The 17,126-nt window shown below is 45.4% G+C and overlaps 1 long non-coding RNA gene across 1 annotated transcript; it reads left to right on the top strand.

The window, feature by feature from the left end:
* The first annotated feature begins 909 nt into the window (after nt 1–909).
* LOC144311779 (uncharacterized) lies at nt 910–15,361 on the top strand. Its single transcript, XR_013377303.1, has 3 exons — nt 910–1,076; nt 2,319–2,420; nt 13,991–15,361. It is a non-coding gene; the product is annotated as an uncharacterized LOC144311779 (long non-coding RNA).
* Nucleotides 15,362–17,126: the final 1,765 nt, after the last annotated feature.

Raw genomic sequence — 17,126 nt, forward strand, 5'->3', positions numbered from 1 at the left:
TTTGCCTTTCGTCCTCATCCCACTTTGCACACAGACTCTGTGCCTTGAGCCAGGACAGCCATCCTGTTATACTCAGGCAACAAAAATGATAAAAAGAAAAGAGCATTTCAGAGGCCATGGCTGAGAGAGCTGAGCCTCCAAACCAATGCCAGTGGCCTGTTCCCTCCAGTTTTCCTGCTCTGTGAGTAAACCTCGAAGTCAGGTTTTCTGTTACTTCTAGCCAGACTTATTCATAAGTGACATACTTGGCCTCTACTTTTTAGGGAATCCCCAAAGAGTAGGTTCCAGCTTTCTACGGCTGTGTCACAAACCACCTCAAAGCATTGTGGCTTAAAGAACTACAGCAACCATTTATTCTGCTCACAAACCTATAATTTGGCCAAGGCTCAATGGGGATGGTTTGTCTCTGTTCCAAGTGGTGTCAGCTGGAGAAGCTAAAGAACAGGAAGCTGAGGAATACATTTCAAGATGGTTCACTCACATAGCTTGATGATCTAGGCTGTTGACTGGACAAAATTGAGCGGTTTGGTGCCAGAGGCCTCTGTATCCCTCCACGTGGGGTTCTGTAGCTGCCTGGGCTTCCTCACGGAATGGAACTGAGATTGCCAGATTGAGTTTAGCAAGAGAACAAGGTGACAGTTTGCGGCATTGTTATGATCTAGCCTGAGATGTCACAGAGGATCACTTCCACCGTACTCTGTCGGTGGAGGCAGTCATGAACACTGGCCCAGGTTCAAGGGGAGTGGACATAAACACCATCTCTTAATAGACATTAGCAAGGTCCTACAGCTTATGAGATGAGAGATGTTTCTACAGCCATCTTTGAAAAATACCACCTGCTAGAAGGTATCCTATAACATCAGTTGGTCACTGATTATTGTTACTTTTGTTGTTGTGCTCTAGAGATTGCATGTGGTCACTTACAGAGAAGAGGAATAAATCAAAATCGGAGCATTGTTTTATTGCAAAAATCATGCTGAAGTTTTCAAGTAAGAGAAGTCACAATCCTCTGTGAGGTTTAACCAGGTCTCCCAAGACTTGTCTTGATGATCAAGCACAGTTTACAAGAATCACAGGTAGGCCTTATTTGGGAAAAGGTAGCCTCTCTGGGTCATAGCTGTGGAGGCAACTAGGATGTGCATTGGGGGCTCTTTGGGGAGTAGGAATGTTGGAATATAGTGTAGGCCCACCTCACAAAAGAGCAAAAATAATACCTTTTGATTCCGGAAAGAGGCATAATTACTATTAAATAGTTCTCTTTAGATGAAATTCCCTTGAGTTGTTTGCCTTGTTATGGCAGAAAATCTAAAAGGATACCAGGCCAGTCAGTCACCCTTTGGCTCTCAGAGCCGTCTCTGCCCTTGCCCTGCTCTGCTGTAGCCCACAGAACTGCATGGCCAAGACTCTCCTGCCAGTGGAGGCCCTAGTAGAAGATTAGAGGGTGAGGGAGAAGGAGAAGCCAGGGTAATACTTCCTCCCTCCTCACTACCTCCTCTACTGTGTTTGCAACACCGATGTCTCCCTGTGCAGGAGGTCGCATCTGCAGTGGCCACCAAAGACCCCACCTTCCTAGCATCCACGCTCTTGTTCTGTCCTGTCCCCTGGATGTGAGCTGGATGTATTCTGATGAATAGGACATGGCAAAAATGACAGGATATCACTTCCATAATTAGCTTTAAAAAAAGAAAAAAAAACAGACTGTGGCTTCTGCCTTGCTCATGCTCTTGTTCACTGACCTGTTTGCTCTGATGACGTCAGCTGCCATGTTGCGAGCTGCCGTGGGTGGCAAGAAATTGACAGAGATGCCTGGCCAACAGCTATGAGGATGGAGTCCTGCCAGCAATCACATAACTACAGCCTGCAGATGACTGCACACCCCTGGCGAACAGCTGGATTACAGTCTTGAGAGACACAACCTCTCTCTGCTGTGCCTGGACTCCATGTCCAGAAACTGCAAGATAATGCATATTGTCTCAAGCTGCAATGTTTGCAGTGATTTGTTATGCAGGCCTAGGTAGCTAATCCCTGAGGCTCTAGTTACTCTGTCTGTTATCTGCAGATCAGATTGGGCCTGGCTGGGGTGGCCTTACCCATTGTCACTCAGCCCTAGGGTGGAAGTGGCTGTTGGCTCTTGCTAATTGCCACATGGCCTCACTACCCTCTGTTCAAGTATCCAGATCCCTTATCACTTGTGTAACATCCCTTCTTGAAGAGTTTTTGTTTTTCAAGGTGAATCCTGACTGAAAAGGTTAGAGTTCATCCATTTGGTAAGGTGTCTTTTTGTGTGTGTGCCCACGAGGCCTTTTTTCTTTCCATAGAAATCAGAAGCTTGAAAGTCCAGGGCTGGGGTCGTGTCCCAGCAGGAGTCTATCCTAAGGCATCCAGCCACAGAAGTCTGCAGGTAGTGGCAGCAAAGCAAGGTACACTTTCATACCTAACTTTTTATTTGTAGTTTTGCAATATTTTTCTCAAAGGGAACACTCAGGTTTATTTAAGCTTTATTTCCCATAAACCTGGGTCTGCCCCCTAATACAAACACAGTGGATAACGAAACCATTAAAGGTCTCCATACATCCCTTTAGTCCAATTAAAACAGAACTTCAATTAGGTAAAAACGATCTAGAATAAATATTTTGCTGACCTTTGCCAAAAGCTTTTGATCGTTTTTATTTTCCTCTTATCACCAAGGTTTTCAACTTATATTTTCATTTGAGGTGGTCTGAAAAAGAAGCATGTAGCAACATAAAGATCAATTGGATTAGCCTTCGTTGTGGTGAATGAACTCATATAATTGTTTTCCTTGGATGACCGAACTCTTAGGCATTCGCTCAGAGAAAACAGGCCCATAAATCTTTTTTTAACTTGTCCTGTACCAAGTCTTATTCTTAGTTAAAGTCTCTTTCCTTTAGGGAGTGGCTGGTAACTAATAAAAGAAGAGTGAAAGTCAGCCCTCCTCCCTGGAGAAAAGTAGGAGTCACTATAAAAGAGATTTCTGTGTGACAATCATTTCTTTCGTGATGGACAAGGCAGGGAGAAGCTGTAGCTGCTCAGAGTGCAATCCCTTTAAGGAAGAGATTCCTGCTTGGGCACAGGTCAGTGGGAGATTGACACAGATCAATACTAATGCAAAAATAATGAAAAGACTCATGATCACCACACTAACATTCTTTAAGGAAAATGATAGTTTAAAGAACCAAAACCAAAAAGCCCTGACAACAAGGTAACAGCAACAACGAAAGATCTTGTCAGTCTTGGATTGTAGCAGGAGAGACCAGAAAACCTAGGTTGTTGCCCTTCCTACTGTCCGACTCTGTGATCTATGACAACACTACTCAGATAGTTTCTACTCCATTAGACCAACAGCCAGTCTCAAGGAGACAAACTCAACTCTTCCAAGTCATTGGTTTTTAGGAAAAAACTCTTGCCTTCCATCTGCTTTCCTCACAACAAATGCAGAGGCACAACCAATTGCATGTAGAAAGTAATATTGTGTTGAGGAATAAGATATATTCCTCTTCCATAATTGAGCAGGGAGTTCTCAGAGTAGCTGGCATCTGCTAACTTTGAACAATTGTATCCGTCCATCTCTTCATTGCAGACTCCTACAAGATAAGAGCCAGGAGAGTCTTAGAGATGATTAATTCCCTGTCCATACTTGGCAGCCAAACAAATCAGGTGCTTAGTGATTGAGTGAAGTCCCTAATCCCATAGCTAGTCTGTGGCACAGCTAGGCTAGACTTCGGACCACCCTGACTTCCTGGTCAATGGGAGAAGTAATTGCATTGTCTAGTAAATACGGTGGTTACCTGTAAGATTGACTTAATGGCTTTATCTTCCCTTAAAGACAAATTCAGGCCTCCACAGAGGGGAGTCTCAGTTGTCAGCTTTTTGGTAGTTGGACCTGTCTTACCTGAATGAGAAACATGCAGAGCAATAATCATGGGAATGAAAACGGTCAGAGGTGAATCACAAGGTTGCAACAAAGATGAATAATATTGCCATATTCTCTGTGTCCAGACTATTCCCAAGCAAGAAGCCAGTATGTAGTCTCTTTCCTTCATGCTTTATTGTCCTTGTAATTAACCTTATCTATTTTCCTATTTACAAATGGGATTAACTTTTTTTTCACAGCAGCTACAAAGAGTAATAAAGTATCATGTCTTGATATGTCTTGTTTCCTTTGGAAAGAACCAGTTTTGGTTAGCCAAGTTTTATGTTCTGAAGGAGGGTGGAAAAGCAGGTTTACATTCTGTAGGTATACAGTAGTAGAACCTGCACACAATAGTAAAAATAAAATCTCTGTTCTCTCAAGCTAAAATAGAATTTCCCTGTAAAGTTCAGTAACTCTGTTAGTACAAATGCTAACTCAAAATTTCAAGAGCAAGAGGTTATGCTAAGGTTGTTTTCTTAAATAAATACATTATAAATACTTGTTTCGATTGAAATCAAGGAGTGGATCAGATGGTATTTAAGAATTTAAGAAGGATTGAAATTTATGCTCATGCCACATAGATAGGCTTAGATAGTACTCAAAGGCTTTAACATTGACATTTCTTTCATCTGTCAATGAAACTTGAGTTTTCTCACTTACCTTTGCAGTCACAATGTAAAAATGCGTGCAGTGATAAAGATAAAACAAAGAAAAAGATGTCACATTTGAAAAACAACAATTTAAGGTAAAAAGAAAAAGCAGTCTAAAATCTTTGGTTAGTAAATGTCAATTTAGGCTCAGGAGATTTCATCTTAAAGAGTGAAAGAATCCTTTTTACATTATCTCTAAACTAATCCGCTGTAAACTATTCCATTATCTCTAAAATATTTCACTAGATTTGGCTCAAAAATAACCTTGACATGCTATAACCTTGAGGTGAGGCCAATGGAAACATTAAAACCCAGGGAAATTGTGCCTTTATCAGAGGTTGGCAGAAAACAGGTGACGAAAGGTGAAAATCAGAGAAAAATGGCAGCTGAAAGAGAATTGGGGAAGGTATCTTAATCCAAAACAGGCTGCTTCCCCACCGAGTTAATCTGTGGCATTCTTTGGGTTTCACTGTAGCATTACAATCCCCCGGACTTTTGGAGTGGATTCAAGTCTTAGTGACTATCCTGTTAATTTTTTTAGAGATTTATTTATTTGAGAGAGAGAGAGAGAGCAGGAAGAGGAGTAGAGGGAGAGGAACAAGCAGACTCTGCACTGAGCAAGGACACCAACGTAGTGCTCAATCTCACGACCCTGAGATCATGACCTGAGCCCAAGCCAATAGTTGACACTTAACCAACTGAGCCACTCAGGTGCCCAATCCTATTATTTTTCTTAAGAATTCTTCACCTACTTATGTTGTCTTCCATTAATGACTGGGCATTGATTTGTTTTAACAACCACGCATACCATAGCACCCAAAGTATATTTGATGGATAAAAGCATGGATGGGGAGGTAAACAGGGATAATGGATAAGTAAGAATTTATCCTAGAGTTGTTTTACATCCTTGTCCCCTGCTCTAGACTCTTTTGGTGTTTTACAGTCACGTACTAGATATGAACCAGTTTCATCTATGAGATGGACCTTTGGAATTGCCCCCCACCCCCCAGGAGGGTGTCCAGCGTACAGTAAGAGTTCAATGTTTAAAAAAAAAAAAAGAGTTCAATGTATTCATGTTTGTTGAGTCACAATGCTTGAGAGTTTCTCTGATCTCCAAAGAGCATGTAGGAAACCAAGATTATTGATAATCACTTTACAGAATATCTGGAATGAATGAGCTCAGTGCTTAAAATATATGTTTAAAATGGATACAGATACACTTTCCTCTTTGGTGTCTTCTCCCCCACTTCCCTCCATACAGTGACCACCCCTGAGCCCTTACCAGATCCTCTCTTTATATCTATGATCTGGGAGTAAAATGCTAGCAAGTTTGATTTTATTGTTCCACATGAATACCAGTCAATTTTCCAAGTGGGAATACTAAAGATGATAATTGTATGTTGTCTAATCTTGTCTGGATAGATCCCCTCTAGGGCTTTCCTGCCGGTAAACCACTGAAAGCATGAACAGATCAGAACAAGAGCAAATGAAATGTAATGTGGTATATTCTTTGAACTAATGGGATCCTCCTGGTTGAAAGGCATCACTAATTTGTATATACAGATAGGCATAGACATAGTTATAATTTTTCTTCCTTTTGGGCAGGCTTTACTCAGGGAGTATGCTGAGTAATAGTCGATGGGTCAATGGAAAGCATGGTAGTCAATGATCAGACTGAGTATTTTGGGCACTTGACTACTTATCCTGGCCATTGGATGTTGTATGGTGCCTGGACATGAGGTATCACTTCTCTTCCCCTCCTGCAAAACACTGGCTACCAGAGCTGGTCCTTGGTGGGTCATTACTAGGCAATCAGAAACAGTCTTGAACAGCACACTAACATAAAACTCTTGCCTGAGACTATGTTGCTTTGTGTTTTATTTCATACAACTTGTCTTTTGGGAAGAAACAATCATACCCTATTATTGATGACTCGTGCTATTGCACAGAGATGAGGTGTGGGTAATGAATGTAATAGGTGACTCTACAGCAATTGCTTTTCATTATTAGAATGTAGTTGGACAGATCACTTTATCATAGTTACTTGCCCACATATACCTTCAACACCCATTCTTCACACCCTTCTTCTTTAATTTCCTGTGGGAAATAAGTGGGTAGATAATGGGGAGCATCCACATAATGGAGAAATGACCATGTTTAAAATATAGTAAGATCAAGAGGAAAATAGAGTTCTGGCCCTGTGCACTCAAGAGACAAAAAGTCCACTTGCATTTTTCAGGTTTTACACCCCCAGAGGGGTAAAAACTTATGAGTCCTGCCTCCCCCTGCGCTGTACTCTCTAAATAATACCATACGCTCATAGCATTCCTCAAATGTCCTTGAACAGTGGCCAAGTTGCTCAGACAGATTTATCTCCATCACTTATCAAATGTGGTTAGGGAGACAAGACATAGATTGTACCTATTACAATAATAGTGAAGAGTTGGAGATAATATCTATAAAATCCAGTGACACATACACTCAATTTGGATGTGACCAGAAATTCCCTAGACAAGCTTTGGGTCCAGCAGTGGCCATGTTCAGAGTAATCATTGGTCTTTGTTGGCTCTCCCATCTGTCTGCTAATATAGAATGCCTCTTCTCTACAAAATCATTGTCTGGCTCACACATTTCTGGGCATTTTCGGGAGATGAGTCTCAAGTGCACATGACTGCTTCTACTGGTAGCTCTGTGACATCCACTGGGTGCTCCTGGGTCACTGCAGCTGTTAAGGGCTGCCAGTTCTTTTACCAGCTTGAGCAAAACCACACCTGCTGGACACCGCCACCTCTTTGATCCTCTTTAATCCCCTAGTCCCCTGCTCTAGTCCCCTGACAGGCCCTGCTTCTGCTTCTGCAGCCTCCTGCAGGACACTCCTCCCAATGTGCCACTGCTGTTTGAATCCGGGGCCACTCTCACTTTGCTGAGTCACAGTGTAATAGAAGAAAACAAATGCAACTTGCTTGTGTCCTGTTGCTGCACTGGATTTCAACTGATAATTTTCAAGGATAGCCATCAGTCTTCCTATAATACTGATGGGAACCCATCAACTTGGGTGGGTTGGGTTCAAGATGAATTGATATGCGTAATAGACATCATTTTGTCATGAGATTCAGCCCTCTGCTCCAACTCCAAGTTTCCACAAGTGGACAGATGTGTCCTTTTCTTTGGGATGAATTGGTTCCCTGTAGGCACATTTGATCACTTGCGGAGACAAAAAACCATCACTTGAGCCCATCTCTCCCTCTCCAAGACCCACCAGCAGAGGCCTGTTTGGGGTAAGGTTGGGATCTTTAGCAACTGCTATTAGGGATTCAGGTGCAGATCGGGCTCTGTGCAGGAGACAGTCAAGGCTGCTGTACACTCTCTGTCTTCACAAAGTGTCTGTTCTGGTAGGAAAGATGGAGGTTGCATGCACGGGAAAGGAGAAGGAAGTAGGTGATGCTTCCGGTGCCACAGGAAGATGTATGTATGCCCTAAACTAGTGCAGGGATGGAAGACCATTTCTGAGAGAGCGCTCCTTGAGACCGAAGGATGAGTAAGGAGTTCGCTGGACCAAAGCAGGGGTAGAAAGTCTGTGCGGAGGCTCAGAGTTGAAGTGGGAGGACAGAACCAAATAAATGGTGTTCGGATGGCTGGGGGTTGGAGAGGGCAGTAGCAGTTTAACCTTGGGAGCACTGGGAAGCCTCTGAAGGTTTTGAAGCAAGAGGGGGGTTGTCTGATTATGTGTATGAAAGGCTGCGGGGAGCAGATGGATTAGAGTAGAACTGGATAGGAAACAGAAGACAGGTTGCGTAGGAGGTGTTCCATTTGTTTTGGCCAAATGCGATGGTGCAGGAAGGATGGGGAGAAGCAGCCACAGGCAAGTGATCCTTAAGAGAGAGAGGTCAAGCAAATCTGGGTCAATGCTTGGATGAGTGCATGAGAGAGAAGGAGAGGTTGAGGAGGAGCCCTTGGTTTCTCTTTGTCGTGTCTTCTTAAAGACATGACAATAATTGGGTGGTGATGCCAATACTGAAATGGGGATTATAGGGAAAAGAGTTTGGGAGGTCACACGATGGTCAAGTTTGGGGATATGTTGTAACTGAGGTATATTGAGTATAGGGGTGTGTGTGTGTGTGTGTGTGTGCGCGCGCGCGCACGTGCCTAAGAGTTCAATATATCTGCCAGAGCTGCCTAGATAGGTTCAGGGGTGAACAACATGAGAATAATAAGTGTAAACACTGGGAAGAATGAGATTTTCCAGGGAGAGAAGAATAGGAGGTAATCATGAGGGCATCAAATGTGAAGATGATAGAGAAGGAAAAGAGCTTCAGAGGAAGTGAGAGTGGGCAGGGAGGTTAGAGGGAATCCCAGAGGAGGTCACACATGGGGCAAAGGGAAGTGAGTGTTCCAGGAAGGAGCAGTGGTCCGTGGGGCCAGATATTCTCTAGAGATCCATGAAGCCCATGTTGGAGCCAGACTGTGGAAGGTCCAAATGTTAGGTGAGGAGAATTTGGACATTGTCCAGGAGGCACCAGGAAGCTCAGGAGGGATTTTGAGATAGAAGTCAATGCCCTTGAAGTAGTGTATAGCCAGTGGTTTGGAGGTTGAGAGGCAGAAAACAGAGCTCATTTAAGAGAGCTGTCCACTGTTGTTTTTTTGAGATTTTATTTATTTATTCATGAGAGACAAAGAGACAGGCAGAGGGAGAAGTAGTAGGCTCCCTACAGGGAGCCTGATGTGGAACTTGATCCCAAGACCCCGGGATCACACCCTGAGCAACCCAGGCATCCTGAGAGCTGTCCACTCTTGAGGAGAAAAGAATCTGTGGAGGATGCATGAGCCAGGAGGGGAAGGAGGCTGGTGTGAGAGACTGCTGGGGAAAACTTAAGTAGTTTCACGTTGGATCACAGAAGGTAGAGAAAGAGAAGAATCCAAGGAGGTCCTATTGGACCTTGTATTTAGCAGATGACAGCAGCATTGTCACAATGTCAGAGTTGGCAAGAGAAGCAAGACTTTGCAGAAAATTTGGTTTCCCACCTGTTGAGATGTAAATAATATTGCGAAATACTGATGGAGGCTTTTTAAAAAAAAGATTTTAATTATTTATTTTAGAGAAAGAGTGCACAAGGAAGAGGAGGGGTAGAGGGGGAGAGAGAGCAAGAGAATCTCAAGCAGACTCCACACTGAGCACAGAGATCACTCGGGGCTGGAACCCATGACCCTGAGATCATGACTTGAGCTGAAACCAAGAGACTCACCCCACTGAGCCACCCAGGCACCCCTGAGGGAGGCTTTTTTTGTAGGTCGATTAAAATGGTGCCTATCACAGGCTTTCTGAATTTCTAGAATAAGGAAGTATCAGGTCATAGGGCTCAGAGTTCATCTTTACAACCTCCACACCTGATTTTACAATTTCCAGAAACAACGGAATTAGGAGTCCAAAGGTGTTTTGATCTTATTTTATGGTCTTTTTCTCCTTACTAACCTTCTAATCTTAAAATATGGGCTTAGTCTGTCCATATCAAAGACTGAATGTTCAGATTTTGCGGGAAGAATTAACATTGCTCCTCCTCGACCACTCTTCTCGTATTTCTGTCTGATTGCCTCCTCACCCTTCACTCTCTCCCTCCCTTCCCCCTCCTTTAGATCTCTCCCCAAGCATGCTCAAGTGCAGCTCTCCTTTTTTTTTTTCTTTAAGACTTTATTTATTTATTTGAGAGAGTCCACAAGAGAGATCGTAAGCAGGAGCAGAGGGAGAGGGAGAAGCAGACTCTTTGCTGAGCAGGGAGCATGGCACCGGGCTTGATCCCAGGACCCTCAGATCATGACCTGAGCGGAAGTCAGATCCCCTAACCGACTGAGCCACCCAGGTGCCCCTAAAGTCCAGCTCTTCTTACCTAGTGACACAGACAACCAAATGTCAGCACAAGGAAACATGGTCTTGTAAATCCACCTTGACACTGGAAAGCAGAAACCCTCTAGTCTTGATCGGACATTCTTGAAGCCTATTTGTCCCTTATATGTCTTAACAATTTCTAAGAAACATCCATTCCCTCTGATGACTGAAGTACCATCCTATATACATTTATCTCTGATAGTCTGAACGTTTTTCCATATGGGTTAGCAGCACATCCTCAAAGTAAATCCTCTTCATCACTGTAGGCTCAGTGTCTTGCATGGTGCTGGTGATTGGGGTCCCCAGCCCCCCAGGGCCGACTGAATGAATGACAAAGGCCAGCAGAACGGCCTGTCTGTCCCTTCCTTCTCTCCCTATTGCTTTCACCTTCTCTTTTTTTTCCATCAACCTTGCCGAAAGACGTGGAGAAAAGTCACCAACTACAGTGAAGCTTCTTGCCTGTTGGTGCTGCTTCGAGTTTAATTAACAACTAAAAATGTAGTTACAGGAGACTGTTAAAATTAGGAGAGCAAGAGTTTGCCAAGCTGTAGACAGCTTTGGATTCATAACTGATATTAAAGAGAAGTCATATGTAAAATAACAACTGCAAATGTTATTCTGGGAGTCTGTTAAAATTAGGAAAGCAAGGGTTTGCCAAACTGTAGACAGCTTTAGATTCATAGCCAGTATTAAGGAGAAATCATATGAAAAAGGTAAATATATATATATCTGAATATGTATACACACAGATACATATGCCTTTTCTGTATTAATTTCTTTAGAATTATTACCTCACTATGTGTGGTGCTTTTTAGTGTTATTATTGATAGACGCCATCTAGTGGTAGAGAAGAGCAGCTGCTCACAGATCAACTGTTATTGTTAGTATATACTTTTTAAGATTTTATTTATTTATTCATGAAAGACGGGGGGGGGGGGGGGGGAGACACAGGCAGAGGGAGAAGCAGGCCCCCTGCAGGGAGTCTGATGCAGGACTCGATCCCAGGACCTGGGCCAAAGGCAGACGCTCAACTGCTGAGCCACCCAAGTGCCCCTGTTGGTATTGTTATTGCTTGATGGTTTCTACAAAGTAGACTCCAAAACACTGGTTAATGAATACTGTAAGCCCCAGGTAGGAATGAAATTTGGAGGATTATTTACCAAATCCCTCCCCTGTGGCAGGTTCTGTGTGAGGAGGTGGAAATAAAAGGCCAATCCCTCCCTTGAACAGGTACGAGGAGATGGTAAACATTGGTGGTGCAGTGTGTATTTTCAGCACTCATTGTGTGCTAGCCACCGTGCTAAGCACTTTATACCCCAAATCGCATGGGATCATCACCACCACCCTCTGATGTATGGTTACGTTCATTTTCTTACAAGGAAAATGGAACTTTGAGATGTCACTTGTCTATAGTCTTGTATCCAAGAAGCTTTCAAACCAGATTCAGAGCCAGGGTTGTCTGATGCCAAAGTGTGTGGGCTCCTAAAATATCTACTATCTGGGCTTCCACCAAAGCAAAAGCAGAGGTGGAAGATGCTTTTAAATTATTTGTAGTTGAGGCCTTTAGCTTTTCCTTTTCTTTCTTTCTTTCTTTCTTTCTTTCTTTCTTTCTTTCTTTCTTTCTTCCTTTCTTTCCTTTCTTCCCTTCCTCCCTTCCTCCCTTCCTCCCTTCTTTCTTTCTTTCTTTTTCTTTCTTCCTTTCTTTCTTTCTTTCTTTCTTTCTTTCTTTCTTTCTTTCTTTCCTTCCTTCCTTCCTTCCTTCCTTCCTTCCTTCCTTCCTTTCTTTTCTTTTCTTTTCTTTTCTTTTCTTTTCTTTTCTTTTCTTTTCTTTTCTTTTCTTTTCTTTTCTTTTCTTTCTTTTTGAAGTGAGGTAAGAGGGCAGAAGACCGCTGTCAGAGTGATAACATTTGTACACGTTGCTTAGCTGTGCGTCCGAGATGAGGAAGGTAAAGGGAAGACAATGTGAGTAGCTGTGGGCATGAACTTGGATCATCAGAAAAGAGAGAATCCATGTGTCTTGGAAGAGTCTTGTGCAAACATTGGATTGCGAAGATTACAGCGAAGATCAACACATAGGATTTCTTATTTGTGAAGCAGATGTTAAGAAAACAGGAAACCCTTCCATTCCGAAAGATTTCTGTCACTGATCTTTGACCCCTCTTTGCATACTGCTTCTCCAAATCCTCAAGCCCATATCTATGCAACATGCAACATTTAATGTATTGATGTTGCACTGTTATTAGAATTTTCCTATGTAAAAATCCCAGCTTAGCTGTATTATACACTTTTGAGGATGATCTGGTTACTTGTATGTGGTACTCTTCTACATTCCCCAGGGCAGAACTGAGCACACAGTAGAATTCCAGATATACTTGCAGAATTTTTGCTTTTTTTTTTATTAGAGTAGTTTTCTTCTCTAGCTCCTATGGGTAATGTGTAATATATAGCACATTATTTAATAACTCATATTATTCTCTTGAGTTCCACTTGAAGAGGAATAGGTGCTTTCTTTTTATCAGAACTATTGGAATACTCACAACCAGAGCCAGTAGCCCAGCTTTCTGAGCTGGAGCTTCACCACGTTTTGTGAATTGCCACAGAAGTTGGCCCTTCTTATTTTACTTTATAAGACCATAGCCTAACAAATTTCTGTGGTGAGTGATTGCCATTTTGAAAGGAAGGTGAAGCAGTGCCTATATGCTTGTCTGCTTGGGATGATTTCCCTTCTAAGAAGAAAACGGAACCTAGCAGGGACAAAGCACTGGATAAGTGTATGTTACATAAGTGAGTAAGCCTGTGCACAGCCAAAGGGCACAGCTGTTTCCCAAACATGCCTCGCACTGTTGGTTCCTGTGTCTTTACTGGTCCTGTTCCCTTCTTTCCTCCTTGCTCGGCAGGTTTGATATCTTTGATGAACCTTTCCCCCCTTGGCTCAAGCTTTGCCTGCAGGCGCTTGGAGCTCCTGGTCTCCCTGTGGGCACCACTCATCAGTGGTCCTGAGCACCTGCTCCTTATCATGAAATTCACAGACACTGGGGTTCAGCCCTTTGGGTGCTCCGAATCTAACGAAATGCCCTGAAGGTAGTATGAAATCAATACACATTTGTTGCAACTTATGAATATTCATTTGACTTAAAAGAAATACGTTTTAAAAGAGGGTTGATAGTAGAAAAGGGGAAGAGGAAATGAGGGTGGGAATCTAAAACCTTATTAGCTTAGAGAGCCGTTTGGGCTTATTACAGTGCATACAAATGGTTTGTCGGTAGAAACTTCCTGTAGTGTGTTAAGAAAATAAAAACTCCTGTTTTCCTAAGTTCAAAGGTAAATAGATACAACTACTAGCCAAGGTCAGCCAATAAGCTCAAAATCTTGGAACGGCGTAGACAGCTGGTATGCCTTTGAACTCTGTGCCTTTTTACACCATGCAGAGAAACACAGTTGAGACTGATGTTGAAATTATTTCAGAAGGAGTGGATGTGCTGATTCATAATTGTCAAGAGGATTAATCCCTTGCGTTTGTTTCTTTAGGAACCCCTCAGAGTGCAATGAAATTCACAGGAGCAAACAGACTTGAGAGGCCGAAAGTGAATAAGGTACGAGGAAGACTGGACCTGAGGGAAGGTGACAGTGACAAGATAAACACATGACCCTTCCTCCTAGCTTTTGGGCAAATACAGTGTCACACTTCATAGTTGATATTTTTCTCTAGAACTTCAGCAAAATGTATAGCTTGAATAGAAAAAGATATTTTTTTTCCCCAGTAAGATATTCTAAGGCCAAAATGTTGCACTGATATCTTAACAGGGAGGTAATTTCGGCTTCTGCCCTTCCCTTCCTCAAAATGGTGTGAAATAAGAGGGCTGATGTTAAAACGAGTGAGGAAGGATGCAAGCATTCCATCTAATAGTATTTCTAGAGTCTGTTTTAGGGGAAGAAGATGCAAAGCTCATTCCTAAGCTCTGTCCCTTAAAGATCTCACAGTGTGCTGCAAGGTGGACACCTTGTGGGGCTGGCCCTGGGCCCCGTCGCCACTGTCCAGCATAGGCCAGACATGGCAAAGGGGCTCAGGATATGTCTCCTAAAGACAGAGACATTGTGACAAGGGAGGGCTGCATGTGACCTGGGGTTCTGGGAAATCAGAAACTCTCTAGGGCTTTCATTAATGCAGACAGCTGACTACTGTGTGCTGTCCCTTAGGAGTACTTAGAAAAATGCCACCAACTTCGATAGTGCCCAAAAGGGCCTCTGGTGTTTCAGTTCACAAAACACCAGGAGAGGGATGGTAAAGTGGGAGATGAAGGGAATTGTGGCTGACATCATCATTGAGCTTCTAAGCAGATTTCCTTATAATATTGTCACATACTGGACATTGAGGAACACATCAAAGTTCCTCCTCATCTACTAGACAACGGGCAATTGCAGCTGCAGCAGCATCAGGAGCCACCTCAGGGCCAAGCACTGACTCACGTAGTTTGAGCCAAGTCACAATGCAGGGGGAGCCGTGGTTCTGTTCCTTAAGGCCCTTAGGGAGTACTGGGAAAGACAATGAACCATGCAACCTTGTGAGGCATGAGCAGTACTGTGATGACGTTAGGAAGAGAAATATATCCTCTTTGGGCTCCCCCAGGAAATAAATGTCTGTCCGGGACAAAAATCCCCGTGGATTTTGTTCGTATGTCTAGTAGAGCATCTACCATGTGTGAGGATCAACGCCTGTGAGATGGTGCGCTCCGGAAGAGCAGGGCCCATGTCCTATGTGTTTTTATATCCCCTGCTCCTAGCATTTTCTGGAACATCACGGGGTCTCCACACTGTGCTTGCTTAATGAATAAATGACAATCTTGTAAGTGCTGATAATAGGAAGCCCTGCAAACCCGGAGAACTCAGAAACTCTTTCATGTCATTGTAACACTGACATGTTTTATTATACCCGCTCCCATGTATTATACCCATATTTCACAAAGAGATGTAAACGACTGTACAATGGGTACATGCTTTAGATAACAGAGAAATACAGCATGGGAAGAACAGCCTCTAATTTTGCACAGGGTTACATTCTAGGGAGTGTTTGTAATGGGGAAGTACAGACCTCTTTATCTCTCCAGGAAGAATTCTTCCTCTAGAAAGAGGAACTGAAAGCCCTGGATCCAGTCTCCGGAAACTGCCAGGCCAGCTCTACTGCTGGGGTAAAGCCAGCTCCGGAAATGCTATGGTGGGGCTGGAAGGTAGGTTAGCCACTACCTAAACCGGTCCACTCCTGCTTATACGGGGTGACTCCCACCGGACCGGTTAAGCATAGCCAATCCCACCGTAGCTTAACAAGTCTTCTCTTAAAAAAAAAAAAAAGAGTTCCTGGGGGATCCCTGGGTGGCTTAGCGGTTTAGCGCCTGCCTTTGGCCCAGGGCGTGATCCTGGGCCTGCTTCTCCCTCTGCCTGTGTCTCTGCCTCTCTCTCTCTCTGTCTTTCATGAATAAATAAATAAAATCATTTTTTTTTTAAAAAAGAGTTCCTTGAATTTTTCAGCAACCCATTCAAATGTCGAACAATTTATATTAATAGTTTCGGGTAGTGCTTCCTCGTCGGTGGCCAACATTTCCTAGGAAGTAGAAAAGATGGATATAAAAAGCTCATTTCCTCCTCCTTGAGATAAAGGTCCAAAGCCTTCCCGCTCGAGGTTGAGGAGTGCCTGGGGTCGGCTGGGCGGGCTGGGGCTGGGGCTGGGGCTGCGGCTGGGGCTGGGGCTGGGGCTGCGGCTGGGGCTGGGGCTGGGGCTGAGCCGGGCGCCCGGACTTCTCGCCTCTCCAGGCTCCCCACGCCCGGACTCAGGAAGTTTTCGCCTCCGCAGGACGCCGGCGCGCTGGCGCCCACCTGGTCCACCTGACCTCGTCCTGACGCTCCGTCGGTCTCCGCGCCACCTCCCGCCGCAGCCCCGGGGGCAGGGGCTCTGCGGGGTCACCCGGGCGCCCTCCCGGGCCGGCCGTCCTCCGAACGCGGCGCCCGCGGCTGCGGCGGGTCCCCGGCCCGCGGCGCTCAGGCTTGGGCGGCGCGGGGCCTCGAGTGCCGGCGGCCGCGTCTCTCCGGCTCCGGAGACTGCGGGCCCGGCAGGGTCGCGACGGCGCGACGGGGCCGCTCGGAGCCCGACTCCGGGTTTTAACTTCTTGCGGCCGGAGGGGGAGGACGAGTCCGCGGAGGGCGGCGCCGGGCCTCCCGGAGCGCGGGGCCAGGTAGGACGCACCTGCCGCGAGGTCGCCAGGCGCCGCGCCCCGCGCCCCGCGCCCCGCAGCTCCCCCGGGGAAGGGCGCCCGGACGCCTTCGGGACGCGGAGCTCTCGCGCGCCGCGGGGCCTGGGAACCGCGCACCGGCTGCGCCCCGAGCCCCGCGGGGCGGCGGGACGGACGGCGCCCGCGCCCAATCGCGGGGCGGGGCCGAGGGGGCCTGCAGGCAGCAGCCAATGGGAGGCCGCAGAGCGGGCGGGGGCGGGGCCGCAGGGCGGGCGGGCGGCGGCGTCGGGAGCCGGCGCGGCAGACCGGGAGCCCGGGAGGAGCCGGCGGAGCGGGAGGAGGAAGACGGAGGAGGAGGAGCAGCGCCGCGCCCCCGCCCCGGCCGCCCGCCCGCCCGCCCGCCCGCCGGACCCCGGGCGGACCGCTCCAGCCGCAGCCGCAGC

This window comes from Canis aureus, chromosome 4, assembly GCF_053574225.1.
Source record: "Canis aureus isolate CA01 chromosome 4, VMU_Caureus_v.1.0, whole genome shotgun sequence".
NCBI classification, from domain to species: Eukaryota; Metazoa; Chordata; class Mammalia; order Carnivora; family Canidae; genus Canis; species Canis aureus.